Source organism: Coptis chinensis, chromosome 1 (genome assembly GCF_015680905.1).
Source record: "Coptis chinensis isolate HL-2020 chromosome 1, ASM1568090v1, whole genome shotgun sequence".
Lineage (NCBI taxonomy): Eukaryota > Viridiplantae > Streptophyta > Magnoliopsida > Ranunculales > Ranunculaceae > Coptis > Coptis chinensis.
The window spans coordinates 88,229,156-88,237,874 of NC_141456.1; the positions used below are offsets into that span (position 1 = coordinate 88,229,156).

The 8,719-nt window shown below is 40.9% G+C and overlaps 1 non-coding gene across 1 annotated transcript; it reads right to left on the reverse strand.

Moving 5' to 3' along the window:
• Positions 1–8,292: 8,292 nt before the first annotated feature.
• On the reverse strand, positions 8,293–8,396 carry LOC147525678 (small nucleolar RNA R71). The gene has a single exon (XR_015206496.1). It is a non-coding gene; the product is annotated as a small nucleolar RNA R71 (small nucleolar RNA).
• Positions 8,397–8,719: the final 323 nt, after the last annotated feature.

Consider the following 8,719-nt stretch of genomic DNA (forward strand, 5'->3'; position numbering starts at 1 on the left):
CACTGCAGAAAATCACCGTGTGTTTGACTTATGTAAGTGGATTCTAGAGATTGATGAACGGTGAGGGCGATTCGACACTTCATCAATAACCATACACTAGCTCTCTCCATTTACAAAAATTTGCAAAGCTAAAGTTGTTGGCGTGGCTGAAACACGATTTGCATCGACAATCAGATGTTAGCAAGATTCCGAGAAGGTCAAAGATGGGTTAGAGCAACTAGTTATGTCGAGTTTTGGAAAGGATCTGGGGGTGGTCCAAATGCGAGAAGTCAAGCAAGATAAAGGAAAATATATTGAGTGATCGGTGGTGGGATAAAATTGATTACATTCTCGAAGTTCACTAATCCCATAGTTTCAATGTTAAGAGAATGTGACACAGACCGCCCTACTTTGCATCTCGTGTACGAGATGTGGGATTCGATGATTGAGAAGGTGAAAAAAGCAATTTTCCGACATGAACAAAAAGATGTGATAAGAGATAAAAGTAAATTTTATAATGTCGTGGAGGAGGTGTTGATTAGCAGGTGGACAAAAAGTAACACCCCATTGCATTGTATGGCTCATAGCCTCAATCCAAAGTATTACAGTGATGAATGGGTGATTGCGGTGTTGGTAGAGAACCTCCTCATGTGGATAGAGAGGTTTCGATTAATCGTGAAGAATGCTTCCGAAGACTTTTTCCAAATGACGCCCAAAGAATTGTTGCTCGTAGCGAGTTTGGAAAGTTTTCTGCCGGGCTAGGAGACTATGGAAAGTGGGAGGTTATGACCCAAAGAAGTTCAGAGAATCCTTTAGTGTGGTGGTCAACAAATGGGTCGAGGACTCCATTCTTTTGCAAGCTTTGGCAGCCGGGCTTCTTTCCGACCATCTTCATCTTCGTGTTCGAGCGTAATTGGAGTACCTTTTCTCACATTCATACATTGAAACATAACGGGATGGATTTCGAAAGAGTGGATAGCTTAGTTTTTGTGCATTCCAATTTGTGACTATTATCAAGAAGCGGTGATGAGTACAAGACATGACCATCCAAGTCGTGGGATTCATTGGGTCAGAACTTGATGCTTGATGGACCTGTTTTACAAGATGCAGAGTTGTACTTAGATGATGAAGACTTGGACCCCTTATCCTTTGAAGAAGGAGAGGCAGAACAACACATTTGAAGGTTTAAACCATGAACTTATCAAGTAAGTTACTTAATGTTTTATGATTTTATCATATAATGGCAGTCTTTTATGGATTCTTTTGGTGATAATTTTGCTAATGTTTATTTTGTTTTTGATGATGCAGAGCTGTCCGTATCTTACATGTTGGCGTTGAAGGCTTGATAAGTTGATATGTATCTTTTTGAAGAAGGCGGTTTTATCCTTTTTTTGGTTTTCTTGCTGAAGCACCATATTGCAAACACTTGGTCAAGTGGTTAGTCATTCTAGAATCTGGATAGTTTTAGTTTATTGTTTTTTGAAAGGAGAAGAGTGGGAGACAATTATGAATTATGTTAGTCTTCTGCTCCCTTTACTTTTGAGCTGTGTTGCATACTTGCATGTAACAACTAACAATGTTAGTCACTTAGTTGTTACATGCAAGTCTAACAACTACAAGTATGTAACATTGTAAATTTGTAAGTATTTAGTATTGTAACCCTGTTCTTCGTTCTTCTGATGTTGCAATGTCATGAATGTATCATTTTGTTATATAAAATCACTTGGTTTATTTTCTTATGACGAGGTGAACAACTGTCGAGAAGTCGAGAACTTTATGTATGAGAATGTTAAACAACCAAATGCAATACTGCGTCCATGTTTAAGCCTTTCAGGTATGTGTTTTAACTCTTAACACTATGCTTTTTAAATTTCATTGTTTTTGAGGATTGAAATAAAATAATAAATATATTTAATAAAAAATTCAAAATAAAATATTAGCCGTGTCCCCGTGTCTGATATTTTAGAGCTTGCCGTGTCCGTACTGTCGTACCCGTGTCCAAATCGGACACTCGTACCCGTACCCATGCAACACAGGATAGTGCTCTTTTATAAATAAAAGAAACATTGCACATTTGGGTTGCCCTTACCGTTTGGAGCAGCTCGGAAATCCTTTACTTTTTATAAGTCGGGTTGTGAGGATCTCGACTTGCTTTTTAACACTTTAGCGAGGGCTCGCCGGATAGTAGTTAAGACTATAAAAAGGCCCCTTTAAGCCCGAGTTTCCTCCCTCCTAGGTGGTTTCTGTCGGACTATATAAACTCAAGGTTCTCCGCCCTAGTAGAGAGGGACCATTAAACCTTGTAAGCAAAGTAGACCCTGGAGTTTGTTAGCGAAAGTAGTCCAACTACGGTAGGTAAAGCATATAGTGAAGGGCTAAAGTTCGGTTCAGCCGGAATACTGACTGAAAATGATCTAGTTCAAAACCGCTATAAGCAAGCTTTCCCCAACCAGTCCGGTGTGTCAACCCTTGAAGGGCTAACTTATCAAAAAGAGAACAAACGGATTGGTTAGTTTATTCTTTCGTGCTTGGTCCGAACCGAAAAGGGAATGAAGGATTCAATATCTAGCTGCAACCTCCTTCAATTCAACAAGTGTGCGGCTAACTTGTTTGTTGTACCGGTGCGCGTTGAAAAAACAACTTATTGTAACGGGAAATATTAAAATTACCCCCTCTCTTAAGATTAAGAATAGGCACGGATCCTCTCCTTACCTTATCGGTCGAAAGTGTCTAAAACCCCCTCCCTTCCACTCCTTCAAAATGAAATATTTGTCACGCCATGTACCATTTTGAAGGCCAAGTCTTTGTCCTTCACCGATGCAAATTGTATACGAAAAGGGCCCAACCCACGAGACTTTTTGATTCTTCCATCAATTGGTTTCAGAGATCCTCCGCCGCCTCTGAACCATCTTCTGGCTTAGAGTGATTCCTAAGGTTTCCTATATACCCACCGTGCCCTCTTCTCTGATTCAATTCCAAATTGAATTATTTCCCTTCTCTCTCATCCGAGTCAGAGATATTATTAACACCTTCACAGCTTGATGAATCGCGAAAGGCTAACCGTATCAACAAGGGTCTCGCTTGCTTTATAGCACTATTTATAGCTTTCATTAAGGCTTCTAGCTGCTCTTCCTGTATCGAAGCTACTTTCAAATAAAGTCGGTTTATTTAGGTAGGCAATCATCAAGCCTGTAGAGTCCAAGTCCAATGAAGGATGATGATACACCAACCGGATCTCCAGCCCAATCGAGTAGTTGGTCCCGCTTCCCCTTTTCCGGTATATTTAGGTACCAAGACATTTAAGTCCGTGAAGGCTGACTTCTACACTAACCAAATCAATCAGAAACTTACTTTCGTCAAACGAAATAAAACATCAAATCAGCTCGGGGATCAACATCGTTCTTTTCGGGCAAGTTCAGCTCTGAAGTTGAAGAGGAGGGGGCTCCAAGCTCTAGGAATGGAGTCGGAGATCCTACATCTAGAAGTAAACCTGTGACTACACATAGCTCCTGTGGTAGGCACTCACTATGTCTTTTCGAAAGCGAAGACTACCGCTCTCTTAAGATGCCCGGTCGATTAGAACAACTTTAGAGTAAGGGGAGGGAAGGCGGAGGCGACCTCTATTCTCGCTTCGCTTTAGCTCTCGCTTACCTGCGTCTATTTCTGATTTTAGACCCATCTTCGAAAATCATTCATTTCTTGGACCACCCACCGCCTCCCTCTTTTCAATGTTGTGAGCCCGATTGAGAATATAGGCCTCGCGGAGAGTACCCATAATTTTTTTTTTTTTAATGTATTCCCGGACCGGTAACGATTCGAATCGTGTTTACTCCGCCTTGCGAGCGATTGAAAGTGACCATTCGAGATTCGGTACACTTGTCGATACACGGTTCTCAAATCGACTTTTCTCGGTCTATCTATCTCTCGTCGGCAGAGTCCCATTCTTGAGATACGCGACATTGATATCGGTTTATTCCCCCGATGTACCCAATTGTTGTTGTTGATGTTTATAGTTCCTTCTCTTCGATCTTATCCTAGTGAGGGGACGAGTCATCTTTCTCCACATCGCCCGAGGGTTGCGGGGAAGGGAGTCGTCTCGTTCAATTACAGAGCTTGATCCGATATTAGGATGGATGAGATTGGCCCAAGCGTAAAGATCTCCGAGAGATAGGAGTTCGGGCATTTCTATCGTGGAAGTTAACCTGGAAAGATTAGGCTGGGGGTCCGACCGACCCGGAAGGGAAGCTTTTTTCCTACTTTTTTTTTAGGCAGGTTAGATAGAGTTGAGGAAGACGGATGATCGATAGGTGACGGATCGCATTTCCTATGCTTCTGGTCGGGATAAACTGGCATATAGCTAACTCATTCTTTGGGTACTTTCACTCACGGGATGTCGCTTTCAATTGGCTTACGAGATCTCTTCTCCTTCGGTGCTCAATCACACGGTTCTCGGATCGATTCTATCCCCTTAGTCGGTACTCTGAGTCCCATTCTTGAGGTGACTTGTGATGGTACTTTCTTCACTTCATTCTTTATGTACCCGACATTGATGTCGGTTTATTCCTATGGGTCTACCCGATGTTGATCTTGATCGTTTCTTCTTCTTGTTCATTTTATATTTAGTGAGGGGAGTGTGAAGCACATTATGGTATCGACTCTCATTATGGGCTTGCTTTCCTTTTCGGAAGGAGGGCGGTCGGTGGGGGAAAGGCGTGCTGGCCTGGCGTAGACTAGTCTGTTCGAGGCAATCCTGGGCTCGCTAAAGCTAAAAATGGAACTTAGCTTCTCACCGACTACATCGAAGCGAAATCCTCAACTTCAAATACAATATGGGGGGGACGGGTTGCCTTTAGCTATTATGGTGTACATATGCGGGAATCGCACCATCGCTGAGTCGATCGAGGCGGAATGAATTTCCCACCTACCTTGGGGCAGGGCCAGATCTTGATGTAGAAAGGAGCTCTCAAGCTGAGGGAGAAGGAAGCTTACGATTACGTTGGTGTGAAGCTTCATCTCGACCAAAGGGAGGCTGACTTTCCGTACATGTCTTCTCGGTAGAGGCTGCCAAGAGAGCTTTAAACCTCTATCTTACACCTATTGGTATTGACAGGAGATGTAAATACTTCCTTTCGGGTTATTGGCCTCTGGAACAAAAGTCATAGGATGCTAGCTAGATTGATTGGTAGATTAGAGGTCTTCCGCCTAGAGAGATAGAAATGGAAAGCGAAAGGACTGAAAAGCTTGTCCAAACCTATTTATATTAACCGACTCCGATTCCCCTTCTTTCAATAGAGCTACTTCTAGTCGAATACTTTCATAAACATAAAGACCTTCTTTTTCAATGAAATCAATTTTCCGCTAATAAAGTCACTAACATCAATTCCAATACGCAGCTTTCTTGATTGCCTCTACATCAGGCAAATTTGGTTAATTCATTTTTTGAATGAATATGTTCTATCATCGACAATCTCATTTTGTTCGATGTAGAGGGTGGTCCACCTTCTTATATTTCTACATCTAGGATCCGACTTGTATCATTGATAATAATAGGAACTGAACCATTATGGCAAGGAAAAGTTTGATTCGGAGGGGAGAAGAAGAGGCAGAGATTAGAACAGAAATATCATTTGATTCGTCGATCCTCAAAAAAGAGAAAAAAAGTTCCGTCGTTGAGTGACAAATGGTTAGGGTTATGGAAACTAGATAACGTCGGTGATAAGAGCCCAAAACTGTAGTTTTAACCCCTTAGCAGTCATACTTTTAGACCAATTATGTGAGTAATAAGTAAGAGTTAAGACTGATTACGTGTTTTTATGTATTTCAGGCTTCAAAGTCAATTATGTGCAGGAATGTGCCACTTTGATGAGATAAAGGAGCAATGGTTGGTTACTAAGGAGTTCGGTGATTAAAGGCCAAGATTCAAGAAGACAAAGCCTTTGTAAAGCCTGGTCAAAAGATGAAAAGTCAAAGTCCACGCAGGCAGAAACAGTGCACAAAGTCAACAGAACTTCCGAAGACCATATCTTTAGACTCAGACCTCGGAATTGGGCCTACCTTATGTCAAAACGACCGGCTCGGAAAGAGCTTTCCAATGGTCCAAGCCTTGACCCAATCAGAGGAGCAAAAGTGGACGAAAAGTCTGTTGAAGCGAACTGCAGCTGAAGAGGCCTTTTTGGACTGAAAGAATTGGGTTTTGGGCCTGATTCTCTGGCCCAAAACATGGCTCCAAGCCCATGCACGATTTTTGGATCTGGATGTATAAAAACAAAAGCTTCACTCTTTGTTAATGGTAGCTAGTTAGACCTAAATTAAGATATAGAATTCTAGATCTAGTTTTATTAATTAATTAAGTTTTAGTTCCATTTCAATTCCTGTTTTAGATTAAATTCTTGAATCATTGTTCTTGATTGATTAGATAAATAAAATAGTTAGTTTGTCAATTTCGAATTTGGTTATTTCCATTCTAGATCTAATTTCAATTCTTGTTCTTATTTCATTCCAGCCATTAAATTAGATTCATTATTGTTAGATTAAGTAAATTTCGAATCTTGATATTATGTTTAGTTATAATAATATGGGAAATGTTAGTTTGATGAATCAAGGCTAAAACCTCCATTAGATAGGTTGACGAAGCCTTGATGAAAACTTAGTGGTTAGTATAGAATTGGTTGTAGAATCTATTCCACTCTAGAAGGTAGAGTGTTTTAGCCATGAGAATGGGTGGACGACCTCACATGCTAGTTAGTATCCGGTAGGAATGCCATGAACACTAGGGATTAGAACTCGAAATTCTCGCCGTAAGAACGTGAGAATTGAGGTGCAACATTCTACGCTAGGTCGTTAAGTTGGATTCGAGGTGGATTCAATTCCCCTCTAATTTATTTATCTAGATTCAAACAATCGTATTTCCGTAGCTTTCGTATTTAACTTTAGTTTATATTTTATCTTGTTACTTATTATATCTCGTTAGTTAAATTAACGCGTCTTGTTAGCATAACATTTCGTAAAGTTCTCATTGACTTAAGACTGATTTCTTAGACTTAGAAAACAATCCATGCTAGGGAACTAAGAGTGGAACGAACTTCTTACTCCACTTAGTGCAATCGCATCGAGAGTAGAAGCTTTGATAATTCAGACTCGTAAAAGATTCAGTTTTAGTTTACTTACGTTTTGAATTCATCGTTCATTTCGTAGGTAAACTATTCATTTTACTGTTATCAAATGGCGCCGCTGCCATCTTAGTTGCACTTTAGCATTGTTTTCCTTGTAGAAGTAGTCATTTTTAAGTCCCATTAAACCCACCCACCCTTGTTTGTTTCATACTGTGGTTGCCCATTTCAGCGTTGACAAATTCCGCGAGAAAATACCGCGGCGCCAGCAAAGGAAGCGCGACCGACCCGCTAAGTTCTTGGAATTTCGTCTACCAGCGAAGGCCAGCGCTTCATACAAAAGCGACCAGCTCAAACACTGTAATTAATTTACACCGACCGACCCCCCATTTGGGAGCGACCCACGCTAAAACACTGTAATTTGACAATTTTCGAAGTCGGCGAAGCGCTTCTATCTGGCCTTGAGGCGTACGTGTTAAATTTTTTCGATTTCGGCGGTTTTGATTCAAACTTTGATCTTTCATATTTTTCAGTGTTCTAATCTCTTATATATACTTGAACGAACACGCATTACACAAGACGCTATTCATAAGCGAAGCAAGGACGCTATCGGTATTCCTTTCTTCCATACCTCGCATTTCCGGTTAGAGGTTTTCTACTAGTATATCGAATTGTTTGGAGTATTGCATGTTTAGTTAAGCTCAACTTAGTCTTGCATGAGATTAAGGTGCAGTCGAACAAAACAACAAAACGTAATTACACGGCAACAAACAAGTCTATCTAGTATACCACACACTACACCTCTAGCTACTATTTCACACACCACCGACATAATGGGGAAGAAAGAGAGACTCTCTCTCCGACTTCTACAAAGCCTTGGCGATAGCCCTAAATCGTGCATCGTTCTAGCGGACCGATTGGGGATTTTTGAATCCCCAAACATATTTAATTTGTTACCCGTTTTCATGGGTTAGACCATGAAAAACCTTATCAAGACATCGTAGGATTGAACAAGTCCTTACAACATTCCATCATCCTACGGTAGGTGCGGAACAAATTAAACCGAGGGTATTCCCTTTCACATTAGCCGATAAGGCGGCGTCTTGGTTAAGCGCCCAAAGCGCCTAATTCTCGTGGACTTCGTGGGCTAAACTTGTTCAATTTGTTTATGGAACATTTTTACCCACCATTAAAGACGGATGAGATGCTTTCCAAGATTCATTTTTTCCGACAGAATCCTCATGAATCATTTTCTGAAGCATGGAATCGTTTCACCGATCTCCTTATAGAGTGTCCACACCATAACTTAGCTAAAGACACGTTAGTTCGTGCCTTTTTCAAAGGTCTTCTACACCACCATAAAGAAGTCCTTGACATAATGAATGGGGGTAGTTTCCTAAGTAAAGGAGCCTCGGAGGCTTACAAATTTTTAGAAGACCAAACTAAACGAAATAATAATTGGGGGGGTAGTGATGATATCCCCCCTCTCGCTAGTTCTTCTTCTTGGTCAAGGCCGGTATGTTTGAGAAGAAAACCGATCCGAACTTAAAAATCTAATCGAATCTCTAACTAAAAAGTAGAGGCTATTTACGCTCAACAAAAGCCTATCCCGTCATGAATGTAAACTCCAA